The sequence below is a fragment of the Crinia signifera genome, chromosome 6 (genome assembly GCF_055691185.1).
Source record: "Crinia signifera chromosome 6, ASM5569118v1, whole genome shotgun sequence".
In the NCBI taxonomy this organism is placed as follows: domain Eukaryota; kingdom Metazoa; phylum Chordata; class Amphibia; order Anura; family Myobatrachidae; genus Crinia; species Crinia signifera.
This window is the reverse complement of record NC_139222.1, coordinates 96040795-96051166: the sequence shown is the minus strand read 5'-3', so window position 1 is coordinate 96051166 and position 10372 is coordinate 96040795.

Below are 10372 nucleotides of genomic sequence, written 5' to 3'. Positions count from 1 at the left end.
GTGTATTAACCCTGAGGGTAAGCTCCTGGAGCTTCTGGGTGAGTGTATGCATCTGCCCTGCAAGTGCGTGACCTGCGGCCTGTTGAGCAGGATCCCTGATAAAGAAGCGGATCCCCAAAAATTGGCACTAAGATGCCTCTTCTTTTTTAGGCCGGTGATAATGTTAGGATCCATAGAGTCACCGCCAACCCTAACTCCGTTGCCTCCGGATAGAATTGACGGACGCGTGCAAGGGCTAAGGCTTCACCTATAATAGCCGCGTTCGACAGAGCCCGTTAGTCAGGCTCCGCCCCCGATGCCACCAGGTCTTACTTGTGACAACGCACCCGTCAAGGCCAACGGAGGACAAGGGGAACTACTAACTACAACCACAGGCGAGGACTCCCTAGACTAGGAGATGATAGAACTTGCCACCAAGGCACTGGGAGTAACAATACTCTAGAGATGGTATTTGAAGCAATAAACGATATATGCAAGTAACAATACTCAAATGATGGTATAAGAACAATAACACAAGTACAGGAGTAACAATACTCAAAGGATGGTATGTAACACTAGATGGCATACAGGAGTAACAATACTCAAGGATGGTATTAAAAATAATACAAGAATGACCTGGAACAAAATGAGATGAGGATAACCCCCACTTATCTGAGAGAGGTGGATACGGAACGGGAAGGGTTAATCCTCAGCAGCAACACAGGAACAGACACTGGAATGCTGGAAGCAGGACAGGAGCCAAGACCACCAGGAACCAGGGAACCGGGAGCACTCTGACCAAACAAGGAAGAACAATCACCGGCGTCAGAGAGTGGTGCCCGGGAGTTTAAATAGGGCACCAAAAGGCATCCCCTGCAGCTGCTGCAAATCAGCTGCAGACTGTCCCCTCCTCTCCGCGGCCGCCTGGCGTCCCCCGCCGCCTAGGCAACCGTTGCGGCAGAGGAGGAAGGATTTGAGAGGACACCGCTGAGCGCGCGTCAACGTCCGGCGGAAGTGCGGGACTGATGACGCGGCGGCGTCCCGGCTGCCTAGCAACAGCCGGGGCGCTGGGAGTAAGACTAGCCGGAGCAGCGCTACTTGCATCCGCATCCGGCGGAAGCGCAGAGGGAATGACGCGACGGCGTCCTGGCCACCTAGCAACAGCCGGGGCGCGTCGCCTACGGGCCACCGGAGCCGCGCAGCCAGTGCTGCTCCTAACAGATATGTACCGCAGGAGATCCAAAATAGGTTAAACTTTATGGACTGATGTCTATTGTCAACCTCATCAACTATGTTACTTTGTTAATATGCATGCACAGATGAGGGAATGGATCATTATCGAGGGGCATGCTGTGTATGGACCTTTAGAGACGATGCTAACAGAGTAGAGGGCTGCACTTTTGTAAGCCCCAGAGTTCCAAATAAATACAGTTATGGGTTTGCTGCTGAAAGCCTGCAGTTTTCTATTTGATCTCTTATGTGACTGGCTGAGATTCGCAAATAGACGTACTTTGACAAGCCAAAAGTACAAGGTCACGGGCACAGGATCATAGATGTGAGTACAGACAGGGATCAGGGGTACAGACAGACATTGAACTTTTATGGGATGAAAAAAACAAGATAAACAGAATACTGGAGCTAGGGATAGAATCTAATACTCTTGCATTGGATGGTGCTCAGAGTACAGTTTATACAGGCAGGAAGATTTGAAAGCAGCACCAGTAGTCAGCCGACTGCAACTGTAAAACAGAGTGTTTGTCAGAAGCCTGCCCCCTAGAGGGAGCGCAGGTGGCTGGAGCAGACAGACCAGGTCCTGGGGGAGAAGACAGGCAGTCTGTAAAGCAGACTTTACAGAAGGAAATGTTTAACATCCTCATAAAAGGTTGCTAAATGCAGACAAGATTTTCAATCTGTACCATGAGGCTAATTCAGCATGATCGCTAATCACAGTATTCACAAATTAAGCTATCAAAAGTACCATATGATTGCACATGCTAGGGGGATTTAGTGACTGAAAATGCATATGGATCGTAAACGCAATGTGGGCAGAACTTGACTGACAGGAAGCTGGTGTTTGGGTGCGGAAAACTGATGTTTTCTGGTTGTGTTTGTAAAAAATGCAGGTGTGCCCAAGTGTTTTTGAGGAGGGTTTGTGCATTCAGTGATGAGTGGAAGCCTCTGACCTACTCACAATTGCACAAGCGGCAAAAACTCTTTGATGGTTCGGGAATTGGGTATAGATTTGCTATTGGATAGTGATTAGTAATGCTTTCGCAATTCTCTCCTAATTTGGCAAGAGGCATTTATTCTTTCTGTCTGGGCATGGGATTTCCCCTGGCAGTCCACTACGAATACTCACATCATCAGACCATGCTATTATTAGCCCCAATATTTGAATTAGAACAAGCCTACTGGTTCCACCTACAGTCCACATTACTGTCACCCATATTACCAAACAGGTAGATGCTAATAGACATATTTGGAACAGTAGATAAAACTAATCCTGGCTTAACTTTAAGCACCTAAAGTATTACAAATAATAAAATTCAATTAAACTGTGTATAAAATAAAAACGTATTATAATAAACAGACTGAATATACTGAATAGACTTTTTATTTAATTATGAGAGAAAGCAATAAGTAGATAGTATAGACTTTGACTTTCTTCTAAGCGCACGTAATACCCAGGTTGAAAATAATAGTAGTAAATAATCTAGTGTTTTTGGGGGTTTATTTTTATTAGTGCATCAAAATATCTGCTAAAAATGCCAGCATTTCTCACATCATCTATATATATATATATATATATATATATATATATATATATATATATATATATATATATATATATACAGTATATATATATATATATATATATGTCTAGTGTCCGTGAGTCTCCAAAATACTGCCATTCAATGCTCTTGATTTACCGCTTTTTTCGGTGAACAGGGCTTTTTTTCAGCAAAACTGTGAATTTTCTTCACCGAAAATGATATTCACTGTATTCAATGTTCACTGTTCGCCGAAAGTGCTGCCGGACAGTTCTCTGTTTCATAGACGCTGCAATTCAATGTTGTATTTCAATGGGGTTTTGATTCTAGAATGTATACATGCTAGTATGCTAGAATGGAGAACTGGAGAAATGCTTTCACCGTGATTTTTCGCCGCGTTTCATCATTTTGCATTCAACATCTTCTTTAGGTGTACTGGAATGTGTACTTTTAAAATAAATGTTTTCTATTAATTTTTTTGGTGTCCAAAAATCAGGTTTTTTTTTATTATTTGAAGGGTCTTGCAATTTTTATTAAAAAGTATGCAGCACATAAATATATTTGTAATATTTTTTTCTCATGACGTATGCAGGGGTGGGGGGGGGTGGGGACCCACTCATTAATATTCACTTCACTCGGTCCCGCTCATTACATAAGCATGAAGCAGGACCAGCGCAGCGCTCCCTGCACCTTCACGCCAGCTCTTCTTCTCCTCCCTGCTGCTGCTGTGTACAGTGTGCGGTGCAGGCAGGGAGGCTGCCATCTCCCTGCCTTCCGGCATCCTGCGGCGTTCGCAGGGTAAGTACATTTTCACCGTCAGGGGCAGCGAACCCCTGAGGCGTTGAATATGGTGCACGGCAGGGCAGGCTGTGAATAAAATTGTCAGGGAAAGTGCAGGCAAAAACGTTACAGCATACACTGCCCCTGCGCTCGCCAGAGCATTGAATACATACCAGAGAGTGAAACTACGGGTGACATTCTATGGATTGAGACAACTGCGCATGTTTTTATATCGCACCACTATCCGCCCTTTTTAAATTCACATTTTTTTGTAATAAATCGCATATTTAATGGGATGTGCTTTGGAGGCTGAAAAGTGTGAAGTGGTGCAATTTGCGGCGAAGTGGTGTGATTTTAAGTAACAAAAAAGTGTGATTTCTTCCGCCGGTGATGTGCGAGTTTTGGACCAACCGGAGTGCGATTTACAAAACTGTCTCCGCATGACTAAGAACCCCCCAACCTATTGGCCCACCTCTGTCCCCTCCATTATGCATCACACCCCCTATATAAAGGGGCACTGGCCCCATTTCACTCTTTGATAGGAAGTAAGGAGCATGGAGAGGAGCAGTGGCAGTGTGAGTAGAGGAAGAGGTGTTGGTGGCAGAGTGAGGAGTGGCAGAGGGAGCAGTGGCAGAGGGAGCAGTGGCAGAGTGAGGAGTGGCAGAGGGACCAGTGGCAGAGGGAGCAGTGTCAGAGTGAGGAGTGGCAGAGGGAGCAGTGGCAGAGGGAGCAGTGGCAGAGGGAGAAGTGGCAGCAGCCAGCCAAGTGGGAGAGCCAGCAGTGTGGCAGGCAGCATGGCCACAGCAAGGCCAGCCCCAGACCAGGCCCTGGGCGTCCAGCCCCAGCAGGAGGAGGTGGAGGATCCACTGGCATCCCCATCCTATAGCCAAGACCTTGACCATACCCCACAGCAGCTGCAGGAGGGCCACATGTCAGAGGTGGAGGAAGATAGAGGTGTGGAGGAGGAAGACACTGGCATGGAGGAGGAGGGGTACATGGCTGGAGTAGAAAATGAGGAGGAGAAAGGGGGTAGAAGCTGGCCGCACAAAAAGTGGCCGAAAGGTCAGATTCTCCTACGAGGAAAATGCTGCGCTTGTCCGGGCTATCATGCCTGTGTTTGACCGGTTACTTGGGAAAACTCACCACAAGACCACTGCACAGCGCAAAAGGGTTATGTGGAAGGACATCACCCAGGCGGTGAACGCTGTAAGTCAGCACAAGCGCCTGGTCAGAAATGTCAAGAAGAGATTCAATGACATCAAAAGGCAGCTGAAAAGTAAAATGGCCATGGAGTTGGAGGAGGCCATCAAGACTGGCGGAGGAAGCCCCACCACTGTGTGCTACACATCCTATGAGGTGAAGTTGAAGCGCATCATACCCCCTGAGGTCATAGAAACATAGAAACATAGAATTTGACGGCAGATAAGAACCATCTAGGTCTGCCCCTTTTTTACCCTTCAGGTAAACTCAACCCTTTTTAATCCTTATTTCTTTGTAAGGATATTCATATGCCTATCCCAAGCATGTTTAAATTGTTCTACTGTCTTAGCCTCTACCACCTCTGATGGGAGGCTATTCCACTTATCCACTACCCTTTCTGTGAAGTAATTCTTTCTAACATTTCCCCTGAACCTGCCTGGCATGCACGTGGCGGATACCGATAGGCCGCAAACGCCATCCAGAGCTGGTAAGTGTGACCACATGCAATCTTAAACAAACATGCCAATGTTTTCAAACTGTAATCTTCACTTGAATTGTTATGCTAAGTAAAGTGCTGCTGTGGAACTACATAGCCCAGCAAGGTCATGCACAAGAAATTGCCTGCTCCTACTTTTAAATTGCTCATAATGCTGGGCCTTGTAGTTCCACAACTGCTCATATTGATCAACACTGTAACATTCTTTCTAGCAGCCTAACATGTATGTGGCCAAAAACACATAGGTGTACTGGTGGTTTAGCTGCCATGCCTACATACCACAGATTATCCAATAGTTGTCATGTGTACAATAGTTTAATAATACTCTAACAATATAATCAGGAAAAAAAAAATAATAATGTGGGAAATAAATAATGTAGTCCTTATCCAAATGAAGTATTGTCCATTAATGTCATTTCAATGCATGTTTGCCTTAAATGCTTATCCATTGCAAGGTACAGTACATAATGGCTGCCCATCTTTCCTTTCACAGATTGTCCATCCCGAAGTGCAAACGCATCCAGGACAAGAAGGCCCGTTGCTGCTGAATCTGTGGAAGCAGGTAAATGAACAAAAAACACGCCATTACACATACAGTACACACACCCATGTCACATCAACAATATCTCACAATACATTCATCTCCTGCTGCTACATTGCAACGGAAATGAATGTAATCTGAGCTGGGCATGTGACTTATTATTAATGTCAATGTTACATGCTGTATCGGGGTACATGTGTAAGTACATAAGACCCCTAGGTATGTGCGTCCAGCATCTCAAGCCCTTTCTAAAACAGTACTGAAGAGAGTCTGGCCTATATATGCATCAGTACTTACCTCCTCATCTGTATCCACAGGTACTATACAACTAGGAACAGATCAAACTGATTCTTCAATGATGGTGTTGGACGAAATGGACATCATTCTTGAACCCGTGGAGACCTTTGCGGCAGAGGAGGAAATACAGACCTCATCACAGAGTGATCTTCCCCCAAGTGGGGTGTCTCCCAACCCACCCCCAACCACAAACACACCCCATACAGCAGCTTCTGCTTCCCAAGTAGCTAACTCCTTGGTCAATTTCAAGGACAAAGAAATCGAATTTATGGCCTCCCAAAGCCTGCAAATAGGTAACATCCAGGGGTACATGCGTGACACGTTTCTTCAATTACAAAAAATAGCACGTAGTGTACGGGTAGGTGTAGGCACTCATGTGCGCATTGCTAATAGCATTGACACCCGTTTTGCAGATTTAACTTCTGCTGTACTAGATGGACGCAAGTCTTTTTTCAGCCTTACCTACTATGTAACTATGTAAGGGAACAGAATAGCCATATTGGCAGCCTTGCGCAAAGTATAGCTGCACTAAGCCAATCATGCACAGCGCAGACCAATGCCTTAATAGGTATGCAGGCCCAACTACAGCAGCTGGAAGGCAATGTCGTAGGTGGCGCAGCATCCACTCTCAGTAGTGTGTCTAGCACCCCAATAAGTGGCTCCCCCACTTCCCCACCCCGTCGGAGTATTAGGACCCGTGGTGGCCTGGGTGCAGGTTCTAGAAGTGGTGTAGGGTTACCTGATGGTGGGAGAAGATAGGTCATATTTTTGATACTTTTGTAATATGCAATACATCTTGTTACATCCCCCAACATTTTTAATGTTTTACTGACAAAAATGCAGATTGCTTCTGACATAGTATACTGCAGTAAAAATGTCTAACCGCATACCATTTTGTCCGTGTATTATTTATCAACCAATTGTTGTGTGAATTATGACATAGTGTAATGGTATATGACAATGGGATTGCTGTAAAGTAGTGTGGGGTAACTCCTGGCCTGTCAAAGGTTGTGAAACTACATATTCCAGCAAGCTCTGACACTCATGGTTTGGACTGTAATGGTTATAGTGTGTCAGGGCATGCTGGCACGTGTAGTTTCACAACACCAGTGAGCCATGTTTTACAGCAAACTTCATTCATACATGTATCAAATGTACTTACAAGCTTGATACCAGCAAGGGATAGGTCAGCACCACCAGCTGCATCCGTTGGGCTCTGTGTATTAGGCTAAATGTGGGTGGAACAGATGGTATTGGTAAATAATTTGTTTATGAGTACACTTACAGCAAAGGTACATGTTGGAATACAGGGCACATGTGCTTACCAGAAAAGTAACGGCTGATGATGTGTGTGTGCACCAGATCCCCCCTCTGTGTACCCCTCACTACCCGAGGTGTGGTAGGTTGGGCTTCCTGCACGACTACTGCATGTTTCTCCTCCACATAGGCAGGTTGGGACAGGGCTATGTTGTGCAACATGCAGCAAGCCTGGACGATCATCACTACTTTTGCAGGGTGGTAAAGCAGCGTACCTGATGACCGGTCCAAACACCGGAATCTACTCTTCAAAACGCCAAATGTGCGCTCCACCACATTGCGGGTTGCAATATGGGCTTCATTATACCGGTGCTGTGCAGGGCCCTCTGGGGAGCGCAAAGGTGTCATGAGCCAGGAAACACACCCATATCCTGAGTCACCTAAAACACAGATAGAAAGTGATTGCCTTATATGGTAAGGTAGGTGGTTTTTGCAAACAGGAGACACTGGTAGAAGAACAATATACTTGTGAAACAGGAAACACACACATTAGAGCAGGTACAAATAAGGACAGACAGGTTAATATGTAAAAAGGTACTTACCTAGTAGCCAGCCCTCTGGCTACTTTCAATCACCCCTTTAGTTTGTTTAATATATATGTAGCACCCTTCACATTTATTATTACTTCTTACCTAGGTAAGTCCTATCACATATAATTTCCCCTATCCCTTTTACTATCACTTTAATTTCACACTAATGTGATGCCATGGGGTGGTTCTGCTGGGCTGGCCTGGGGGGCCCTGTGCCCTGGACCTGTCCCAGAGTAATGTTAGGGACTTGTCCTAATGAGATAACCTGGATGCGGTGGACAAGCCCATACTAATGGCCATTACTATGCTAATAACCTCAAATGCAATATAGCAAGATATTAAAAGGTCTAGCATATATATTTAGTGTGCACCTGCAAACTCCTCCTCCTGCTTGCTGCACTACAAGTCTCAGCAGGTAGCACCTCATATGTCCAGGGTGTGCAGTTTAGGGCCCCTCCCCCTATGTACAGTTCCCAGGAAAGCCTGCAACAACACTCAGGATTTTGAGGTGAGCATTGGAAACAACCTGCACGTTCAGGGATTGCCGCCCACGCCTATTGATGTAGACGTAGCCCCACACGTGCGGTGCCCTAATCCCAATGTGTGTGCAGTCTATAGCTCCCAGCACATGGGGGAATGCTGAGAGTCTATAGAAAGCCAACTTGTGGTCCTGCCACTCCAACTCAGAACTGGGGAATCTGATGTATGTCCGCCACAACTTCTTTAAAGCAAGTAACACTTGAGTAAAATGCTTAGAGAAAGTGGCCTGTGATACCCCCAAGGACCATGAGGTCACAGACTGAGTGGAGCCTGTGGCCAAATAGTAGAGGGCACACATTAATTTGTGCAGCCCAGACACTGCATAGTTGCCTTGTATATCATGGGACCTCCAAGTCTGTATGTTGTTACCCAGTTTGTTTTATCACTGTCTACTATTGTAAAGCGCAACGGAATCTGCTGCACTATATAAGAAACTGTAAATAAATAAATACACACATTCTGCAGCACAGTACAGATAATATTTGCCCATACACAACAGACCCCACCCCCACCTGGAAATAGCAATTTATATTCCATGTGTACACACACAAAAACACACCAGTCCTGGAATCAGGACTCCTGTTCATGTTCCCTAAAAGGGGTGTGGCTTAGGAGAAGAGGGTATGGGTTTGAAAGGATTTCCACAATCAGTAGTACCAAGATGGGGGAGAACACACTTCTCCATGGGTGCGCAAGCGTCTTGTGCCTGCGCACCCCCTGGCGGGGCTAGCGTGATGGCGGGCTGGCGTTAGAAACGCTAGGCCCGCAAAGATGACACAAGCCCCATCTGTATGCCCCTGCAGAGTGTGATTGCCAGGGTTAAAATGCCATGGCAACAGCACATTGTACCCTTCACAATTAATAGGATAGACTCCTTGGTGTGTGTTTTGACACATGGAAAGGCTGAAATGAGTTTTGATTGTTTATTTTTTTGTTTCATATGGTCGATTTTTCTAGTGTTTCCTCTAAAAATAGTGAGATTTGTTTTCATGATACTTACCCTACTAGCCACATAACATTTCACTACTTTCAAAGCTATTTGTCATTGAAAAACCAAATGAATATATTCACTGAGCACATCATTTTGTTAGTAGATAAAACACTGTATACCAGAGTAGTTCTGCTGTGATGATGCAAGGAAAAGATTTAAAGCGCCAGCTAATGGACACATTTCATACTACAACATCTGTGCTCATCTACACCAGTGTTTTTTAGGTGTCATTTCAGCTGTGAGGTGGGAGAGCTGCCCATAGATTTGACTCCATTTAATTTTACAGCACCAGCATACTCTATTTACAATTGGTACAATTGGTACAATTGCCGGCGCGCAGAGTGACGCGCCGGCCGCAGGGCATGCTGGGAGGGATCTGTGAATTATCCCTCAAACAGCGTTGCGGTAAGAAGCCCATAGGCTTCTGCAGGGAATCACCAGCTTTTGCTGGCGATCCCCTCCTCAGCGCTGCCACTGCGGAGGGGGGTTAGAGCATACAGAAATGCGGTAAAAACCCGATAACGGGGTTTTTACCGCATTTCCGTCATAGAGAATCGCCCCCCTCTGCCTTTCCGTCTCCCCATCACCCACAAGTTCTAACTAAGGGCCATATTCACAGCGGCCAGCGAGGCGGTTAAACGGCGAGGATCGCTGAAAACAATCCACCCTCGCCATTTAACCCCTGCAACGGCCACTCACCCTATTAAAAGTTCCCCAAACGGCGAGGCTCACGGCCACAAGCCTCACTGTTTTGGTGACCGCACTCGCCGTTTCCACCATGCTAAAAAAAAAAACCAGAAGGGTGGAAACGGAGTGTGCAGGTGGGTCAGTTGAATACTGACCCGTGAGCAGTGACAGTGAGCAATCAGCACTGCTCGCCATCACAGCTCACAAAAGAGCATTGAATACTGCCCGCAGAGTGAAACCAAG